Source organism: Apus apus, chromosome 2 (assembly GCF_020740795.1).
Source record: "Apus apus isolate bApuApu2 chromosome 2, bApuApu2.pri.cur, whole genome shotgun sequence".
NCBI classification, from domain to species: domain Eukaryota; kingdom Metazoa; phylum Chordata; class Aves; order Apodiformes; family Apodidae; genus Apus; species Apus apus.
This window is the reverse complement of record NC_067283.1, coordinates 40,883,424-40,904,871: the sequence shown is the minus strand read 5'-3', so window position 1 is coordinate 40,904,871 and position 21,448 is coordinate 40,883,424. Positions and strand designations below refer to the sequence as shown.

General features: G+C 38.0%; 2 protein-coding genes across 14 annotated transcripts in view; one reads left to right on the top strand and one right to left on the bottom strand.

The window, feature by feature from the left end:
* Positions 1-21,448, bottom strand: part of CMC1 (C-X9-C motif containing 1) — a 957,521-nt gene that overhangs the window by 308,766 nt on the left and 627,307 nt on the right. The window lies entirely within an intron of this gene.
* The window catches only part of SLC4A7 (solute carrier family 4 member 7), a 95,379-nt gene that overhangs the window by 726 nt on the left and 73,205 nt on the right, over positions 1-21,448 (top strand). The gene's annotated exons all lie outside the window — the stretch shown is intronic.

Sequence of the window (21,448 nt, the reverse complement as noted above, 5' to 3'; positions counted from 1 at the left end):
AAGGGGGACGGGAGCGTTGGTGCGGGGAGATGGATAGAACTACGGAGCTTGGGTGAATTTCCTTCCCGAGCCAGTGGCTAAGTGAAGCAGACATGTGTTGCCTTACTTCCTGTGCTACTGAAAAATACATGTGGTTCCACAGTTGTAATTTCCCCTCCCTTCAGATGACTCAAGGTCTGGATTTTGTTAATGAGCCTCTGAGCCCTTCCTCTGATATTCTCCTTCAAGGCCTTTTCCGAAAAGGTGTCGCACGGGAACTGGTTTTCAGTGCCTTAAGAGGAGGGATGTGTAGTTTGTGTCACAAAGAGTTCTGTGATGGACAGAAACACAACATTGAAAACATGTGTTTTGCACCGTCTTTCCGCTACTCTTCAAGGGGAGATTTGAGTCACCTTTGATAAAATTGGCAGTCTAATGAAGTGCTAGCTTCCTGTGACATCAGTGTGTTTAGTGTGTCTTTCCTTTGTTACGAGTGTTGACAACTTTGTGGCTCAGAGGTCCATGAATTTTGCACATTCCTAGGATTCTTACAATTTTTGTATATTGCTTAAAAAAATTAATGTATGGGCTCACCTCTAAAGGTTTTGTAGATCTGTTTTAGACTTTTTCTCCACTCTCTTTGTCTCTGCCCCAAAAAGACATGTTCCCAATTCATGTTAGCTTGTTCAAGATGAATTCTTGATAAGAGCAGACTGCTTGATAGGTTTAATTGGTGTTAAAACTACCTTGCCTCTCCGTAGGAGGTATCTTTTAGCTGGCAGGAGAGTACTCCTGTTTATTAAAGAGATGCTAGGCTTTGTGGAGCAAGTTGCAAAAACTTTAGGCTTCAAGTGTGTATGGAGTTACAGTGGAAGATGCTAATGGTTACCCTCAGGTGAATCCAAATGAAAAGCGTTGCAGACTTCATGAAAGTCAGTGTGCCCTGAGTGCTTCTTTGTCAGGCCCGACATGAGTTAATTTAAATTGTGTTGTAACAGGAATTAACTAGGGGCTTTTGGGACAGATGCGTAAGTTGCTGTACTACTGCATGGTCATTTTTTGTAGGTGTTTTGCACAGAGGTGCTCAGTGGTGTGGTCCAAGGTGGGTATCCTTGCAGCAGCAACACCTAGTCAGAAGCTTGGCCTTAGTGCTGAAGTGTGTATGCAGGAGGTAACTGTTGCTGAGACAAAACTGAAACGGTTAGAAAAGTGAGAGAACAGAAGAATTGGTAGGAACCAGAAAAAAAATGCTTTTCTAGGGGAAAACTCACCAAGTAAATGGCTCAAAGGAAATACAGGACATTCTGATCTTTGGGCAAAACATAGTGTAGCAATATTGGATTTGTTGTGGCTTTTGTATGCAAGGGATGTTTTTTTTTTTTTTGTTCACAAAAGCTACCAAATCCAAAATATGAGTATTTTTGACAATACAACTTGATTTCATTTTTATAATGCTGTGCTTCTGGTAATACAGACCACCTTCCTGCTAGCAGTGCTTTCTGAAACTGCTTAAGTGTGCATAGTTCTTTTCTGAAAAAAGCATCTCAGTAAGATGAAAGGACTTTGTAGAAGGTGTGCATCAAATCTGAGAACTTCACCAGTGAGGCTTTAAAATACAAAAAAAACCAAATTGTGATCAAACAAAGAACTCCCTAGTGCTTGAACCAGGACATCTTCCTTCCTTCAGTGTTGGTGAATCAAGAGGTTCTGTGTTTGTGCAGTATTAGATGTGTAACAAATAAGCTCTGGTGGTGCTTGTATGGAGAAGCACTTCTGTCAATCAGCTCTCCTCCCACTGGTTTTATTTCATCAAAAGTGTATAGTACCTTTTAACTTTCCTTGTTTTGTATTTTAGGTCAAGTCTTAAAGAAGAGAATCATCAAGTGTTTAGGACATTGGTATTTTAAGGAACTGCTTGGTGCCGATGTGTACATGGAAGTTGGAAGGGGGAGGTGAAGGAAGTGCCTAACATAGTTATTACAAACAGAAAGTAATCAATGGTCAGAATGTTTGGGATGACTAGAGAATACTATAGGAAGAAGACCTGATGTACTGTAAGCACTTCTGGCCCTCATCTTAAAAAAAAAAACAAACAACAGTATTACTGTAAAAGGTTCACTGAAAGGTGACAAGATACGAATTCCTAGATGTTCCTAGGTGAGAAATTATTGTGAACAGGCTAGAACTTGCAGCCTAGTAGAGGTGTTGGGACAGTGATATGGAAAGGCTCTATAAAACTCCTGTGGAAGAGCAAATGAAGATGGAGGAAGAGACACATGGTCAAATCAGACTTAGGTGGTAGGTTTGGAAAAGACAAAAGAAGTTGGCTCTTCCTTGAGTGTAGGGAATTCATAGGTATACTTGCTATATGATCTATGCACAAGAAGTTTTTGTGGGCTTAAAAGGAGTTTGGACCAGCATTGGAAGACAGATACGTAGAGGTTAGTAAATGGATGAGCAACAGTGGAGGTTGTGAGACAGTAAAGAGTTGTATGCTTGTCCTGTTTCTCCTCTTCCCTCAATTTATAGTAATTCTTTTTTGTCTTGTTTAAATAGGAGTGGAGCATGTTAGTACGTTGCTTTCTGTACAGTGGTGAGTTTGGCTGCAACAGTGATGGTATTAAAATGCTTGATACTGTGTACCAGTGATCTTGGTTCTACCTTCTAGCTTTTGTCATGCTGATGTTCATAACTGGATAGTTTGGTGGGTTTCTTTGCAACAGCTGTAGGCATTCTGTCTCTAGGTATTTTGCAGGTAATATTTTCAAAATACTTGTTTTCTTAAAAAATTGAAAACTTCTGCTTCAGTATTTGAAAGGTTCATCGAGGTCTTGGACTACGAAGTATGACTACTTAATGGGTGTGTATGTTTCTTTGTGTCTTTCAATGAAACCAATCTGGTTTTATCACTGTTCTACTGTAGATGGTGGTAGAACTGAAAGTGACTCTTGTTGGACAAGGGTATATTTCCAGGTTTCTCCTTCTGGCTCTCCTGATGAAAGCATTACAGGTGTATGGTCTGCTTATCTCACTGAAGAGGGCATTGGTGTCCCTGTGCTTTTTCTGAAGTGGCTTTGTGGTTGGCTACTGTGTTTTGTTGTTTTTTTTTTGTTTTTTTTTTTTCTTAACAGCTTGGCATGCACAGTATCAAGTGGGTTTTAGACTTTCCTGTTCTACAGTGGTTGTGTTTCAGTGACAGCTTTGGGCTTTCACTTCAGGCTTCATTTCAAGACTCCTTCAGGTACAGCCCACTTCGCCAACAGACTATCATTACCTCAGTGGGTCTGTTCTTTCCTTTATACTGATGCATCATTGTAATGAACAGGATAGTGTGTGGTACTCCAGCTTCTCAGATCCATAACAAAACCTGTGAAGGCTTATAGGAATATTGGGGTAACAGATGTCAGAGCCACTTGAAATAAAAAAACGCACAAATTGAGAAGTATCCTAACTGTCAGAATCTGCTGCTGGTTACAACTTCAACAGTTCAATAATAAAACCCACAAAGTACCTTTTCAAGAAAGATCTCAAATACAACTTCATTTTCATGAGTTAATTTCAAGGAAGAACCAGGTAATTTTTGGTAGTTGGACTGGAATATGTGGTTTCTGAACTAAGCTTTGTTCTGGGTATTGCGTTTCAGATAGCTTGGTAACTTCGTCTAGCTATGTATTACTCTCTTATGTGGTTATTGAAACAATTCTTTTAAAATATATTCTATGTCTTCATTTATCTTGGTGATACTTCATATGTAAGAATGTAAGTAGCATCAGTACTGCAAAACAAAGTTTTACAGAACTGACCACTTCCTATCTTTCCATGTGTCTTGGATGACATTATTTTCGAAGTTAAGTAGTGGCAAGTGTTCTTTTGTGTGATTATTTGACCTCTTAATTAACATGTGGCTTTTGTGATGGTAAGTGAAACGACGGGTCTCTGAGGAATTATGCTGGTGCATATAAATTTTTTTCATATTAACATAGTAAGCTTGAACTGGTGTTTTCTCTTCATGGCCAGACAAGGGTAACTGAGGGTATGTTTGTACTGCATAATTGAGGGCTGTGCAGGAAACTCTCCTCCCCCACGAGTTTGTGGCGTCTGGCTGAACACAAGTTAAAGCAATACAGTTATACTGGTGTGGCAGTCCACTAGCTAAATGGACCTTATGAGAGAGAATTTTACTAGCTTGATAACTGTGCAGACTTGAATCTCTGACTTTTGAAATACAAGCTGCTTTTCTGTGTTGTGTTGTTTGGGTAGGGTGCATACCTTGTACAACTTGTGGGCTATGGGCAATGTCTCTGATCATCTCTGGATGGCAAGCTTTATTGAGTACTTAAAAAGTTAACCATGGCTGTCAAAAACTTCAGGTGTTACTTGAGAACTTTAATTAGGCTTCATTGCAGCAGTTCTATTTGCTGTCAAAAATAAGTTGTAGGGTGTACCAAGTTGAGTAGTTACTGCCTTGTAAGCCATGTGATTGATCTGCTTCTGTAGTGGACTTTTGACATGTCACCATGATTGCTGTTGACTTTTGAGTATTCATCTCCTTTACACAAGGCTGTTGTTACGCAAGATCTTCAGTGGCCCTGAAGTACTACTTACTAAATAGAACTGCTCTATTGCTAGTGATTGATAAAATACAGTATAACTTAAATATACTTGAATTTAGCTAGAGAAGATCTCTAAAGAATACTGTCATGTTTTTGCTGTAGCATATTCTGCAAAGATAAAGTTTAGAGACATTTCAGGTTTTTTACTAGCTGTCTGGCTAATTCTTTGAAACTGTGGTAAGAATAGTGAGATTCAAATGAGGTTTTTCTAAATAAGCATATGGAGAAAAGAATCACAAATTACTTGATCCTGTGAATCAGTGAATGTCTGAATGGAAAATGAGATTTGGTTCTTCTACAGACGATTTTACAGTGTTCTTAAATTTGTGTTTCTGAGTTTAGCAATTAGCACTAGATGAAAATAGTACTTTTTTTTAATTTTAAACCACAACTTTCTAATGTAAAAAGTCAATCCTGACATCTTAGAAGCTGCTTTTTGTGTTACCAAAAATAAACATCCAATTATGCAAGCATCCAAAATCTACCTTACTAGCATATCTCAATAGTTATTAGAAGGGATTATCTGTGTAACAGTCTGTATTTGTGCTTGTTTCACTGGGAGTTAAATTTGCTGCAGTAGAGAGCACGTCGGGACAAAGGAACTGTATATTTTAACCAGTAGGTGGAGCCATTTCAGTTACATATCAGCATGCCTGTTTGTGCAAGTTTTTGAAAACTTAATTTCTTAAGGTTTTTTCAGTAATTTCTAGAGTATGACTCATTTTATAATTTCTTCATCTAAAGAGAAGAGTAAATGTTTTATTCTTCCAATAACAGTGCCAGGATTGTACAGTATTCTGTTTTTATAAATGTGCAAAAAAGCAAGTGGTTTATTCGTTACGGAAATTAGTGTTATCTCTGTAAATTTTCCAGTGTAATGTGAGTAGAGCTTTATAACCTTTGTACACCTTGTGTTGCCTGAAGTAGCATTTCAGAATATTGTAGTGTTGTACCCGACAGTCTGGATGCTCTTGTGACTTCTGTCCAGGAAAGGCTGTTCAGCATAAACTGAGATTTTGTTTTTCCCACTCCAGTGCTTTAAGTTAAATTGACTCAAAGCAATGTAATGGAATGGTTGTCCTATTTGGGTATACTGGCACAAGTTATCTTATTTTAGCAATGCTGGCATGCATCGTAACCTTGAAACACCCCTGGCTTGTTAATTCTAGCAAGTCCCATTTTAGTAGAAGTAATCGCAATGCCTTACTTGTTATATCATTTGTATCCTCTTCCAGCATCCACTGTTCTAAAAGGTATATTTGTTTTTCTTATATTTTGACTCTTAAGAAAAGAGTACAAATGCCCCCGCATTTGTACTTAGTAATGTACCTGTGTGTCATTCTTCCCCAGATTCCTGTTGTGAGATACTTTGAGATTTTTGTGATTCAGTTTCTTTTGGTTATTTTTATTACTTACTCAATCTCATTGGAAGTTTACGTTTTTTTTACAAATTACATAGAATGAGTACTGATATTTTTCATGAGATGTAGTTGTGCTGGAAGGCATCTAGACTTGTTGGCAACATGGCTAAGACAGTATCCTGAAATACCAAAATATGTTTAAACTTAAAAACAGACTGGAAGTTTTTTTAACTAAAAGAGTGTTTTCAGTGGAAGTTTCCAGGTTGGACACCTGTTGTTAAACTGTTGCCTCAGTTTAACAGAATTTCTGGAGTCTGCCTCCAAACTGGAACTTCCTGTGAATGAGGCATGTGGGCAGAGGCTGCCCAGAGGAAGGGGGAATTACAGAGCAGCGATCCCCCACCGTCTGATGTATGTTGGAATTCTGCTGTTTGACCGTGTATTCTGCACTCTGCTCCTGTTCCTTCTATAGTACAACTGTACTACTGAGGATCTCTTAGCTGAGGTCTGCTTTTAGGTGGGGAGAACTGAAAGCTCATAGGTAAACTTTACTGTTTTTTCTGTCAGTACCTTTCCACTGGGTTCATGTGTGCATTAAGAGTATGTGTGTGTGGACAGCATGTCTTGAAAAAACTGTCTCCGTAAATAGGAATACATTTATTATTTTATTTTTTCCCCTGCTCATTGTTGCACCAAGCTGGTTCCTCTGCATTTTCCATGACTAATGTCTAAATATATGCAGGCTGTGTCTTGACTGGGATCTCTCTTGGGATGGCAAGAAAGACGGCAAAGTGATTGTAAATACCTAGGTTATGGCAAGAGTAATGATAGAAATTATTCCTTGCTAGAAGAAGCTAAGAATTTGCTTCAATGAAAGTGCCACTTCTGAACACCATGACTGTTTCACTAGCAGAGTACAATCAGAAGATTATAGAATCTTTCATCAGGCTGTCAAGTTTGTGTATCTTTGTTACCAAAGAACAGAAAGAAGTTAAAGCAAACTCATGTTCCTAGAGGTGTTGTAATAAGGTCCTGTTTGGTATCTATTTCTGGTATGTGATTACTCCTCAGTGCAAAAATTCTGCTGCCATGTCAAGGGATTCAGTCTGCTGCATTCTGGATCTCAAGTCATGTTAAGCAGAAAAGCACATGTGATTTCTTTACTTTAGACAGGGTTATGAGTAAGCTAGTACAGCTTGTAAATCATGTTTACTGCTAACTGATCAGACTACAAGTTCACATTTGGAAGCCTTGATTAATCAGATTTTCTCTTGCATGTTTAAGAAAAGGATGCATAGCAGCTGCTACGCATAACACTTTATTGTACAAAGATCTGTTTTCTGTTTCTCTTGTATAACTTTAAGAGGAAAAAAATAAAATGTGTCTTTTCCCCTTCATACTGCCCTCCAACATCCTTTGTTAGGTTCAACTCCAGCAGAGCTTCGGCTTGTCTTAACTCCACCCCTGCACAATTAGATAATGTCTGTATATTCCTCCCACCCCTGCTTCCACTGTGTACTCTCTTTTGCATGTGAGCTCAGCCACCAGTTCCCTTTTCTTTCATGCTGGTCCATTGTCAGGCCTGCTGGAATTCCTGCATGCAGGAATGGGCAGTCTTTTGACCATCAGCCAGCTCTCACAGGCTTGCCCTTTACCCTCCATGATGGTCTTCCATGAGATTCTACAAAGAAGATCCCTGAACAAGCTGAAACATGTTCTACTTAAGTGTCTTGCACTGTACTGTATGTCTTTCTCACTTATCTCAAGACTTTAAACTTCAATTTCATGGTTGCTGTGACCAAGGTTCTGCTTGACTTCCACTTCTCTGTCTGGTTCTTCCTTGTTCGTGATAACAGGTTCAGCAAAGTGTCTTCACTAGTTGTCTCATTGATCACTTGCACCAAGATACTATTTTCAGCATGTAAGGAATCTCCTCGAGTGCTTGTGCTTGACCATACTCCACCAGCAAGTGCTAGTGGTTTTAGGCCTCAATGTGTACCAGGCCTGCAGTCGTGAAATTTTCTCCAGCCTTCAAATGAAGGCTTCTTCTACTTCTGCTTCTTGATAAGGAGGTCTGTAGCAGACACCTAGCACTTCATTTATGTTGGACAGTTTTCTTATTTTACCCCCAAGGTCTCGATTGTCTTATCACTCATTCCAAGCAAAGCAGCATATGGAGTAGGCAGCTCTTTGCATAGATTGAAGCGCGTGTTTCTGGACTTCCTGGCCTGGCTTTTCTCGAGAGCTACTATCTATCCATTTCAGCTGCTCAGCCACCGTGAGCTCTCCTACTGTCATTCACTAGTTCTTGTGAGGTTATAGCTCTGCAACTCTGCATGGGCTGAGTCCTCCTGTGACTTCCCATGCTGTGTGCACTTGCATGCAAGTGCTTGACATAGGCCCCAAGACATGCCTCTTTCACAAGGGAAGTGAGAGCCTTCTCTGACATGTGTTCCTCATGTCTTCACTTCTCTTGAGTGTGACAACCTTTGTCCACCATGACTAGTTTAAAATCTTACTTGCAAGCTTAATGCACTTGGGGGCAAAAGATACTCTTGCCACAGTTTTTCAGATGTATCCTTGTTCCTGGAAAATGTTTCTCTGGTCAAAACAGTAAAAGCCCTGCAAATAACCAGATATTCACCCTCTGGATGAATCTAGTCTGCCATGAGTCTTTTCCTTCTCACTGGAGAAACTGAGAAACACTGCCTGGGCCTCTTCACCCTTACCCACAGTCTGATCAGTAGTCACTCTAGATTTGCTCAGTGATTGCTTTTGGAAGTGTCACTGGTGTCCACATGGCTAAGTATGAAAATGCAATAGTTTGAGAACTGTATGAGCCTCAGTCTTTCCAAAACGTTATTCAGCAAGCAGCAGACCTCCCAGGACCTCACATTTTATCTTCCCTGTGGTGCAGTGTGCTCATCCACTCCTGCAGCTCTCTCACCTGGCCACTCAGCACCTCACTCTCAGGTGAGGCCACTGCTATCAGCAGCACCAGGGAGGAGCAGAGGCTGATTTCTGCAGCCCAGCACCTGGACTGTAACATCCTCACTGTGGAATTCTTGGAGTTGGGATCTCTGATATGCAAGGGAAAGTGTTGTGTGATCTTGAGTGGTGTTTCAGGGCACTTTGTAGCTTTGTCATGTGAACTGCTGTGACATCTGTTAGCTGCCTCTGTTGGCTGAGCCCTGGGAGATGTGCTGTGCCCGTGTTTATGTTATTGAAGTATTAAGCTTTACCATCCTTTTCTGTTTGCAGTATAGATTTAGAACACGTATTTATGTGAATGTTTTGTTTTACTTGCAAGTGTGAAAGACTTACTTATTTTTTTTAACAACTCCATTATTGTCAGCTTACTTGTAATGACTGCTATTTCTGCAAGGCAGCTATTAATAATAATTGATGTTTTAATTGGCTGGTGCTGTTGTGTTGGCTGATGATGTTGCATAACTTCTTGGCTTCTCAGCTTGGAGGACCAAACACAACTGATTTTCATGTTCATGCTTTGCTGGGTCATGTATCTGTAGTAATACACATCTTTTTCCCTTACCTTGAAATACTTAATGAATTAAGTACTAAAGAGTGTTATGTAGAGGGGGACAATTCTGCCATACTGAAGATGCTTCAGTTGAAAAGCCTAAATATCCTTTTTCTCTCTGATACCTGTACACATAATTTGTTGCAGATGGAAACACTGTGGTTTCAGTCCGTTATAAGAATTAGTTGCTTCACCTGTGACAGAGGGGTTTAACTAGATAATGCTATTGGTGCATGCTAGTGCTAGATAAAAGCAAAGTATCCTCTTTTCTAGTTCCCCAGAAAGAGCACTTAAAAGTAGGAATCTTTTATTTTTTGACATAATTTCTAGTCTAGCTTGTAAGTATAGCTTGTTTTACTTAATACTTTGAGCTTTTTTAATGATGTCTGTATACAGTGTGTTAGATTATTATGTTATTGTTTCTAGATAGGACAAGGTGCAGCCAAATGAATTTGGGGCAGATTAATTTCGGTCTTCAAAGCTCTAAGTACTTTTCATCTAACCAAGAAATATTTGTAGTTCTTGCGTTACTGCAGATGGGAAAACTCATATGTGGGGCATGATGGTTCAATTGTTTTTATGGGAGTACAGCACTAAAGACCAGTTTATGCTCATACAATGTTTGGAGGTCTATTTTTGTACATTTCTTCTTATAGCTGCAATAATACTTGCTCTGAGTAACCTACTTGTGATCTTCGCTTTTATCCTGGAGAACTGTCTGTTCTGCTTGTAACCTTTTGTATTTTGACTTACCCGAAGTTACCCAATTATACTTAGTAGAAAGCTGTGATTAATAAATGGCTTCCACTGCACATGCATGGGATTAGGATTGGACATTCTTTGGTAATTATCTCAGGGTTCATTTAATTCTTAAGATTTTATCTCTTAACTAGTTTCATGTTTATTTATAGGTAAAAAAAAGCTATCATTCTGTGGGAGGTGCTGTAGGCACCGATGTCTGTTGTGGATGCCTTTGGGGCAAGTCACTTTTGTGCTTAATTCTTCCTGGCTAAAAATGTCAAGACATTTAAAGACTATAGATTTTACAAACGTTCAAAGCAATCTAGTGTAGATGTACTTAAGTATGCTGTAGAATGTATTGTAAGTTTCAGACCCTTTAAAAGTTGTATTTGGTGTTACAAAAAACAGCTTTCACCTGATTTTGCATACTCAGTTGTTTAGGTGTTTGTTTTTTGGGATAGTTTGACAGGTCATGGCATTTCAGGGTTTTGAGTTTCTGCATTGTGAACCTGGATGTAAAGCCTTGTAATTTTCAGCAATAGCCTAGTCTTTCATGAACATTCACGTTGTGCTTTGATTATCTGTTTTCTCTGTAGCAGGACTCCATAGCAGTCTGTCCAGCTCCTGTTACAGTTGAAAAGCTACTGTCAATATTATTTTTTTAATAATTTATGTAATGTGGATGTGTATTTTACCTCTTACTGTATGGCTACATTTATTATACAGCTTATGGCCCTCACTTGGACTTCAGGTTATGAAAGATGCTTCGTTGTCTCCAATAACATGTCATATCCTGTTTTGTAGGTGTGTTGGTTTCTCTTTTGGCCTTAAATCTTTTCAGAGGAGTAGTAGGCAATTGCTTTGAGACTCAAATGTGAAGTCTACTGAGTCTCCAATTGCATGCAAAAAGATATTGCATAAAAGGCAACTTCATTTAAATGAAAAGAGTAAATCTACAGAAAAAAGCTTGGAAAGAGCATCAGGAATTATTTTTTTAAAAAAAATTGTTAATGAAAAGAAGATGAATATGTAAATTATATAAAACAAGCTGTTGGACAGTTACGTTATGAACTAGCTTCTCAGCATTGCTTTGGACCAAAACAGGAATAGCTTACTCTTCTGTGGATTCTCTGACTAACCTATGAAGTCAGAGGACAGATTGATTGCAAGCTCTTCAAATATCACATTCTAAACAATAAGGTGGAATTACTAAGGCTACTGCTAGATTTATTGCTACGTGTTTCTATTAAAAAAAAAAAAAGGTGATTTGAAGTATACTTAAACTACTGCGTGTTTTAGGGCTAATGATTTTTTTTTCATTTTTTTTCCTGTGACTTGTACAGCACTATTGTGAGGATATACTATTATGTAAGTGCATGCATTTCTTTAGCATGTCAAACATATTTCCAGACAGACTTGGTGTACAAAAAAGGAAATGAGAAACTTCTTAGTGAATAGCCACAGCTGGTGTTACTGTTGGTGGTAAATTCTTCATTTTGTTTGTCAAATGACTACACCCTACCAGCCATGCATTTTAAAAATGTTTATATAAAACCAAACAGATAGCATCTGAGAATTGTTATGACTCATTTAAGGAAGTGATAAAACCCAAGAGTAGCAGAGATCCTTTCCTTTTTCAGCTTCATTTTTATTAACATTGCTGTTCTTGCCTGCCATGAGAGATATAAAAAAGGAAATTAAAGGGGCAGATCCTCTTGTAATTAATATTTGTTTGAATTGCATATAGTTCAATAACAATAACATGAAGATACATGTTGCAGCTTATAAATTAAGTATACAATACCAGTTATTGGACAGTTTTAATTTTAGATTGTAAATAAAAGCAAATTTATTAAAGCCTTACTAACTGAATTTTGTGGAAATTCTTGAGTTTTGAAAACTGGTGGTGTATGCCAATCAAAAAAGAATGAACATCAACCAGGTTTGGTGTTTTTTTTATTGGCATCGTTGTTGCCATCCATTACCTGCCCTAACTACTGATGCTGTGTAAAGTGCTTGCAAGTATTTGATTTTTTAAGATACATAACCAGAGTTTATTTTCAGCATATTTTGTAAATTCATGTAGTTAGATTGAATTTGCTTGCTTTTAATGAAATATGTAACCGTATATGCTTCTGTATATAGTAAGGATAAATAATGTTTGTTCTTGTTTTATACCCAGATGCTCTAGGTAGAGTTCAGCTGAGGAAGATCATTTTATTAAGAAGTTGAGAGTAGTCTTCCTTGAGTTTAATAGAATGAACATTTATTTTTAAACTAAGAAAAATTATAGATTCAAGCCTTCAGAACAGGACACCCCAAAAAATTAAGTTTCTGATTCTCAAGAAAGAAAATTAAAAAAATAGGGGTAGGATGCTAGCTTAATTTTTTTTAAATGACACAGCTCTTCACCAAATGATTTTATTTGGCATGATAAAAACTACTTCTTAACGAAAATATTTTGTTTGATGTGATTATATGTACTTAAATTATGGTCCATTTATAGACACAAAAATTCCAATTGTTTGTAACTTCTGTATAGTGCAGATGTTCTTGGTAGGTACCTTGTTGGCCTATAGTTAAGGAAGAAGATGGCTGTATTAGTCTGAGGCTTTTAATTATCAAGCATGAGTAACTTGCCTTTGCTGTGAAGAAGACACAAATGAAGGGCAAAATATAAATAGGGAACTGAAGAAATTTGATATGCTCAAGGCCAAAGAATATACCTACTACTTTTATTATGTGCTCTGACAGAACAGAATGTTTTGAAAAGACAGGCAAACAAGAAAGTTGAGCATGTTTTTGTCACTGGCAATGGCACCAATTTACTGTAAACCATTTGGTATATGGGGTTTTAGTTAATCCTAATCCAGCAAAAAACTTGGCATATACTGCTTTGTTAAATAAGGTGACTAATTTCTCTCCGTCACATCCAGTGGTTGGTTGTATGACTGGTATTTACTGTTTGCGTTTATGGTAGCCCAGGCTGGATGTCTGATAATTATGAATTTCCGGGTCCTGGAGGCAATGTAAAGGTGAGAATTTGAATGTTAAAACAGTAGTTCTCAAACCAGGTGTACTTTCCCAGATCATATTCTGTATGCTTCACTGCGTACAAGGGGTGTGCACTTACCTGCTTGTCCTCATGTATCGACTGCATAGCTGCTTTTCTTTGGGGAAGGGTTGGAGGGAGTTGATGACCAATGGTTAGATAATGAAGTTTCACAAGCAGCTAAGGCTGTTGTCTTGTCTGTTTCTTTAAGAGGCTGCTGCAGGATACTTTGAGTTGAAATTACCACTGGTGTGTATTTTGAGTAAAGTCACAAGTGTCCATTTCCAAGTACTGGGGAAGGCTGGATCCAAAAGGTGAACTGAATGGCAGTGAACGCACCAGCAAACTAGGAAAATGTGTATCTGCTTTCAGAAATGACTTCTAGATAATGGTGTCAGTATCTCCAAACAGAGACTGCAGAGGTGGCAAGAGCTGACCAATAGCAGTGTGGGTCAAGGATGGGAGTGGTGCTGTGGAGCTGTTAAGAGCCTGAGGGAATTGCTTTGACAAGGCCACTTTTCTCCTCTTTCCCCTTTTATTTTGGTTTCCAACTCTGTAAAGTATCCAGTGCTTTTCATAGTGAGAAGCTTGCTTGGCTTTTATAGTCAAGCTTGCTTGGCTTTCATCCATAACCTCACCTTGAGAGATGTTCTCAAAGGAATTGGGTTGTCACTGAGTGTCAGCAGTGAGTCTGTATTCCTCTGATGTGGAAAGATTCCCCTGGGATGTCTCCTGTTTAAAAAATGTGTTTTGCAACTGTGAAAAATTGGATTGCTTTCTCCACATACCTGCAAAGATTGATAGCAATTTGTACTGCAGCGTTTAAGAGAAGTTTCTCTTGGTGACTGTGGACAAGTGCCCCTCTGTTCAAGTGAGAGAGACCATCTGCAACTCTACCATACTTCTGTGTTTCACATACTGCTTCATATATAACTTAACACTGAGTTCCTTCTAAGTTGTATCATGTCACCTTTCCTCATGTTACTCTGCGAGTATCTCTCAATTCAATTGGTGTGAATTCCTAAGCTCCAAGTGAAGTGTGTTCCTTGTTCCTTTTGATTAATGTAATTTTACAGCATGGATTCTCTATATAATAACTAGGCAGAGTCCCACAGCAGCTTTCCAGAGTATTAATTCTAGATAGATAGTAATGAAAACTGAATTATAAACAGTGTCCTGGATGTCCCGATGTCCTATTTTTTGAAGTTTGATTCTCCCTGCCTTGTGCTACTTGTATTACTGAACAAAGTGCCTCTAAACCCCTTAGGTCCCAAGAAATCAGCCTTGTTAGAAGTACCAGAAATTGAAGAACAGAAAAATAATCCTGTTTTCCTTTTGAGATACATAGTGATCATGCTTTCAAAAAGTCATTAGCAGTCATGTCCTAATTGTGCATCTCCAGTGTGGACAAAAGTTTCAAAAAAAGTTATATGCTTTATATTACATGTCAGTATTCCTATATCAATTCAAGTAGTAGAAAATCCAATCCCAGTAATGAACTCTTCTTGGAGGTGGAACAGAAATAGTCCAAATCTGCTCATGTAGTGTTAAAGGAGCAAAGCTACTGGTGCAGTTGATCATGGAGCTCTTAATCGGTGAGACAGGTCATGTTTGAAGTGTTCTCTGCTGATTATGTAAGCTAATGTGTTAAAATTATTTGTAGCAAGTAGTTTGACAGAAATTTTATTAATGGGAATAATGGTTTATATTAAAGTTGTTCAGAGACTAGATGTGATGAAACAGAGCCAGAATTACTTGCTTTAAATGGAATTAATTGGCTGTGATCCTGTCACAGTATTGTAAGACACCACTTGAGCAACAAGCAAGCCGTCTTTTCATCTTAGGAAGTGCCACCCAGCATACAGCTGCAGCACAACAGGTCTATGATTGAGCACAGGGCAATTTGTCTTCTCTTGCAGCTTAGGTCTAAGTGAGGTTATCTGGTTTTAAATGCTTATTGGTAACTTGGGTTTTTTGAGTTGCTATTAGTTATTGTTACAGAGAGAGGCTGTAATTCGAGGCCTGCTTATGATGTGTTGGTAAAGTGGTTCCTGACTAACAAGGCAGTATAATGTGGGAGAGTTTTGTTTGTGGATTCTTACATAATATGTTAGCATTATTTTATTGAAAATCGTAGTGTCTTTGACTTCCTAATTTAGAATAACAGAATTTTTCTCTAGTTTCATAAAATTCCAATAAACGGAACCTAAGCAGAGGGATATTTCATTTTGTCTTTATCGCTTTTTGTTCATAAAATCTTGGTAGAGAAGATAGTGTTTGAAAAATTTTGAATCTATCCTTCAGAACTACTGTAAAATGTTAAGGATGTTACACTTCAGCAGTGTAGGCATTGATGTATCTCCATTAGACATAAAAATCATAGAAGTGTTTAGGTTGGAAAGGACCTTTAAGATCATAGAGACGAACCCTCAGGGTTTGTGCTTTCTATGAATATGTATTATTTGGCAGTTGTATTGATAACATCAGTCAAAAATACTTGAGTGAAGTTAGTTTGCAACACCTAGAACATACATGTATAACTATCGGAAATATTTTTTTGTTTTTTTTGAGAAAGCTTAGCTTTGGAATATAACATCACTTTAATGTGTCAGTAACTACACAGACCTATTAAAATAAGAAAATTGTTCTTTAAAGAAAAAAAGAAGGGGTGAGTGTCAGGAAACCATTGGTGAACACACATGGAGCTCTTGGAGTGAGTCCAGAGGAGGGCCATGAAGATGATGTGAGGGCTGGAGCACCTCTCCTATGAAGACTCCTATGAGGGAGTTGGGGCTGTTCAGCTCGGAGAAGGCTCCAGGGAGACCTTGTAGTGGCCTGCCAGTACCTGAAGGAGGCCTACAGGAAAGATGGGGAGAGGCTTTTTACAAAGGCATGGAGTGGTAGGACAAGAGGTAATGGTTTTTAACTGGAAGAGGGTAGATTTGGGTTAGACATTAGGAAGAAATTCTATAGTGTGAGGGTGGTGAGACACTGGCACACGTTGCCCAGGGAGGTTGTGGATGCCCCGTCCCTGGAAGTGTTCAAAGGCAGGTTGAATGTGGCTTTGAGCGACCTGGTCTACTGGAAGGTGTCCCTGCCCGTGCAGGTGTGTTGAATCTAGATGATCTTTAAGGTCCTTTCCAACCCAAACCATTCTGTGATTCTATGACAACCTACCACCCTTTTCCTCCATCCTTCTTTTTCTAAAGTGCTAGGCTGTGACTGCTGCTAATGTCTGTCTCCAAATGCTAATTAATTATTTTAGTGCTTTTAGAAATATGGGGTCATCTTGCAAATGCAAATTGAGAGTCAGAGTGGAAGTGATGCCTGCTGACAAAGTGGTTCCAAAAGTCTGGTATTGTGGTGCAATTTGTTGTGCAGTGTGTTGATGATGATACTGTTTAGGGGAGCATGCACACTTTTCTTCAGTCTCCTTTCATTGCTTCATTTCTTAAACATTAAATATGCATTGCAGTCTTTTCAACTGCTTTTTGTTTGGCATACTACTTTAACAAATCAGTATTTGCATATGCAACTTGATAATTTTCTAAATCACCTGCCCATGACTGAGAATATGGTGTTAATAGCAGCATCAGCATATGAAAGTGATGTGTTTTCAGGTTCCCCCTAGTGTCCTGGTACGAATGTTGTAATTCTAAACTGAGCCACAGTTCAGTGTTCCTTTAATGGGAGAGCTTTCTTTTGGCACAGTTTTGTCCCAGTGAGAAAAGGGTACCTTAGTTTCTTTGAGCCCATGTTAGTAAACAGGCACCTCGGAGAACATAAATAGCTTTAAGTAGACAGTTAACCTTATAAATATTTTTAAATATTCATTTATTTCTCTCATTATGCTTGAATGATTTTGTTATATAAATATATATTTTAAGTAATGCTTCAGCTGCTCGTAATTTTGATAAGTGAAAATAGTTTCAAATTTTAAAGGCAGATCTTTTTGGAAACCTCAGAATTTGAGGAAGTCTGCAAAAGGTTAAAATCGGATATGAAATGATTGCTTAAATTAATTGTACCTCAGTCAAAAGCTCTGAAAGTACTTCAGATCACCAAAACCTAAATGTCGTACTGTTCTCAAAAAAAAAATAAAAATTAAAATTTCAGCAAAAAGGTACAATTTTCTACCAAAGTTGATAATTCCGGTACAATCTCATTCAATTAAGGTAAACATAGTACAAACCAGTTTGATTCTGTTTGTTCTGTACCTAAGTGGTCTTTACAGCATGTTGTTCAGTGGCACATTTCCAGCCTGGTTTATGGGCAGGGTTTTTTTTCTGTAGAGTCAGTCCTGTGATGTGAGAATATGTGAGATATGTCAGAATAAAAGCAAATAATTTGGTGGATAGGTTGATTTCTTTGTGTTTGCCCTTAAATGAACAAACACTGTAAAAAAGGGATGGATATAATATGCATATAATCTAGGCAAATGAAAAGCTTATCAGTAGAAACCTGGGGAATTGCCTGGAGGACAAGTATATTCAAATGCTTCCTATTTGAATATTTCTTTACATATTGCTTTTGGCTTTAGGTAGGAAAGTTTTAATATTACCATATTTAGCTTTTTCCTCATACATCTTGTATTTATTTTTTTAAATTATTTACTGTATTGATTTGAGGTGGAGAAGAATTTTTTGGAGTCATGGAATGATGAAGGCTTCATTTAGTTGTGAAAAGTCTTCTAGTGAAGATGTTCTTCCCCCCAGAAAAACGCAGTTGAAAATTAAAAGTTAAATTAATACATGTATGACTAAGATACCTGATTGTAGAAATTTGTTTGGTATAGTAACACGGGGTTGTAAGCTGTAGTTGTTCCTATTTTGTGTCACAGTAAAAGCAAGTCTTGCATTAGGTGTAGGTGGCTTCTCTATGAATTTGATAGTATCAGAAGGATATACTTGTTCTAGAGACTGGTTTCTAAATTGTTAGAAAAGTCATGCAATTTTTTTTTTTTTTTTTTACTTTCTCTATTTCCCTTAGAGGAAATACTTCCCTTTTAGAAAGTCTCTTTGGATTCCAGATGCAGTTGCCATTGTATAGATCAACTCTTGCATTTTTTTCAGCGTTTAAAACTCCCTATTCCCTGTGAAATCCTGAATTACAAATGTTCAGATAAAGTTCTTGTAGTCATCAGTTACATCATGTTTGATTTCTATTGCTGGAACATCTTTTATTTAGGTCTCTAGTCTGAATGATGTATTTTATGCATTTGACTTAATTTTTATTTACTCCATATTTGACTTAGTATTTTAGTTTTCTGTCTTTTAATGTGATCAGTTATGGTCAGAAGGTCATCTTAAAGCTATTGAATCTCTTTTCAATTTTAGGCGGGGAATGCAGGAGGAGAGTTTGTATCTTGGGATATGGCTTGATATATCAAAGCCAACTTATACTTCCTAAGACTGATCAAAATTGCCATGTTGGATCTCAAGGAGTATGAGTCTAAATGTAAGTTTACTTTGCAAGTTCAGATATGCCTTACAAAAAAATCTTGGCAGTAGAATTTTTATGGGTAGACTTTATGCAAGGCTAGATAATGGTCTTCCAGAAGTCAATGTCGAAGGCAGAAGCCTATCTCAATTCCTTGTTGTGCATGCTCTGACTTCACTTAAAATCAGTCTTTCCTTGAGCTTGTATTTTTGCAGCTGACTGCCAGTATACAGTTTAAGCTTCATGGAACTATGGTTTAACTATCACTGGTAACACCATTGCGTATTGCAGAATTATTAAAAATGCTTCTGTATTGTTTGGGTAACCTTTTTAGAAAGCACACTTTTTAGCTGCTGGCTAGTCAGAACTCCCATGGAAACTCAAATGTCAATGTTTTCTGAAGTAGAGAATTCTAACTGTTAAACAAATAAAGTGTATCTAATTTGCCTGCCATGTGTTGGATACATTCAACTACTTTTACTAAATAGCCCCTCAAGTCATAAGTTAACAGTAAGAGTCCTACTCTACATTAGTTTTTCCTATTCACCAGAGAAATGCTATCTTAGAAGTACTATGTTGTAGGTTGTCTTTTACATGTGCTTACTCACAAAAGGAAAAAAATTTAATAAAATAGTAAAAATAATGAATCAGTGGTGGTTCTTGGTACAAAGGGTGCATTAGCTACAAAAGAGAAGGGTTTTCATTTTTTTAGCTGATTTTTAGATCTCTGCCTCTGTTTCCCCTTGCATTTTGGCAATTGAACTTTCCTGGTAAATAACGTAACATGTACAATGACATACTGAATCTGTTGTGGCAGACTCAGCATTTTTTCAAGTGACTTCCAGAACCTCCAGATCCAGACACAGCAAAAAAATTACATTTCTTAGTACATCAGAAAACCACCTGTGCTCTCTTTAAACAGAAACAAAAGGAGCTCATCTGGATAGCTGTAAATGATGTTAGGCAAGGCAAATAAGAAATAGAAATGGATGCCCTTTTAGTGTCCCTGTCTTCAGTGATCACAGAATCATAGAATGTCTTGTGTTGGGTGGGACCTCTAAAGATCATCTGGTCCACCCCCCCTACAACAAGCAGGGACATCTCCAACTAGACCAAATTGCACAGAGCCCCATCAAGCCTGACCTTTAATTTTTTCAAGGATGAGAGACATTTAGATCCTTCTAAAGGATCTTAGTCTACCTCCTAAAACTTCTAAGTTCTGACAGCTTTTTGTCAAGCAACATCTTCCCTTATAAAGGTTATTTCGGACTTCAAAGATACTTTGTTGTGCTTCGGAATTGCAGGAGGAAAATGGAAGAAATTTTGCCAAGAAAGTAAATGTCTTTAAGATACAGCTTCATGCTAAGACTGAGCTTGACTAATTAGTTCCTGATCCTTGACAGGGAGACATCATTCCATCTTTGTCCAGTCATCTTTTCTGTAAGCGGATTCAACTTGTGAAGCTGGCAAAAAAACCCCCAAAGCCTCAAAAAACACCCAATGAACCAAAATAAAATTTGTTTGGGTCAGTTTTCTGAAGTCAGTGCTCACTGAGTTACTTGTTTACTTGATGATCAGGAAAGCATCAGATCTAATATAAGGCAAGCATGTCACAATGTCTAGTAAAAATACTGTGAGGAGAAGAAGAAGGGAAAGTGGAATGAGCAGTATCTCAGTTTCTCCAAGCTGTTGATTTTACCCAAGTTGACATGTGAAGCTACAGCACTGAAGTGTGGCTCCGCAACTGTCCACATCAGTTTTGTCTTGAGTTGCCGCATGGTCCTACCCTTCCTGCTCTGGGCTCAGCACTCCCACTGGCCCCATTGCACCTCCTGTGCCCCGCCAGCCACGAGTGGCATCGGAGCTGAAGTGGCTAAGTACTGTCCGTGTCACGTTGCTGGTTCAATGATTGCTCACACCAGCACAAGGATGGGAAATGCAGGTTTCTGTTCCTCTCTGCTGTATGAACAACAAAAAAGTGAATTACTAGAACTTTTTTTTTTTGGTAATTGTGAATTTATCGTGGTGGAGGCTTGGTAATGCATTGGTAACTACAGAAAAACATTCATCATAGAACAGTGGTAATAGGCTGACTGTTATTTGTGATAAAATAGTTTTCAGGCGTCTTGAAGTTATCCAGTGTAATGGGAAATGTGATTTGTGGAGTATATTTTGTATTAAAATAATCTGCATACAAGAACATCTGAATCCTGTATGTTACACCACTTGGAAAGTTAAAAATCTGTGACGAAATTCTACCCTCACTCAAATTGCAGTGGTTATGAGCAGGCCTGGAGTTTTACTTCCATTCTACCTGCCTGGTTTTTAAGAATAAATGTTGTGGGCCATGGAGTGCCGATACCTGCTGCTGTATTGGTCCTGCTAGTTTGCTGAGTTTTGATTTGTAGGTAGTAATTTTTGTTCACTGTGAGAGTAAACGTGTTGCCAGTGAATTATTACACAGATACATGGTTTGACTGGGATGCAGTTTTATAGATAGAGGAGAATTTGAGACACAGGGAAAGCTGAAGGTGAAGAATTAGGCCTTGAATTCATGTGAATTGATGAGATTAATGATATTTTACTTTTCTATTAAGAGACATGCAGATGAGTAATCATTCAAAAATTTAAAAAAAAAGTGGGGTTTTTTATTTTTATTTTTTTTTTAGCTACTGATGTTTGGTGTTGTCAAGGAACTGTTCTGTGTGTGTATAGCTTGGTT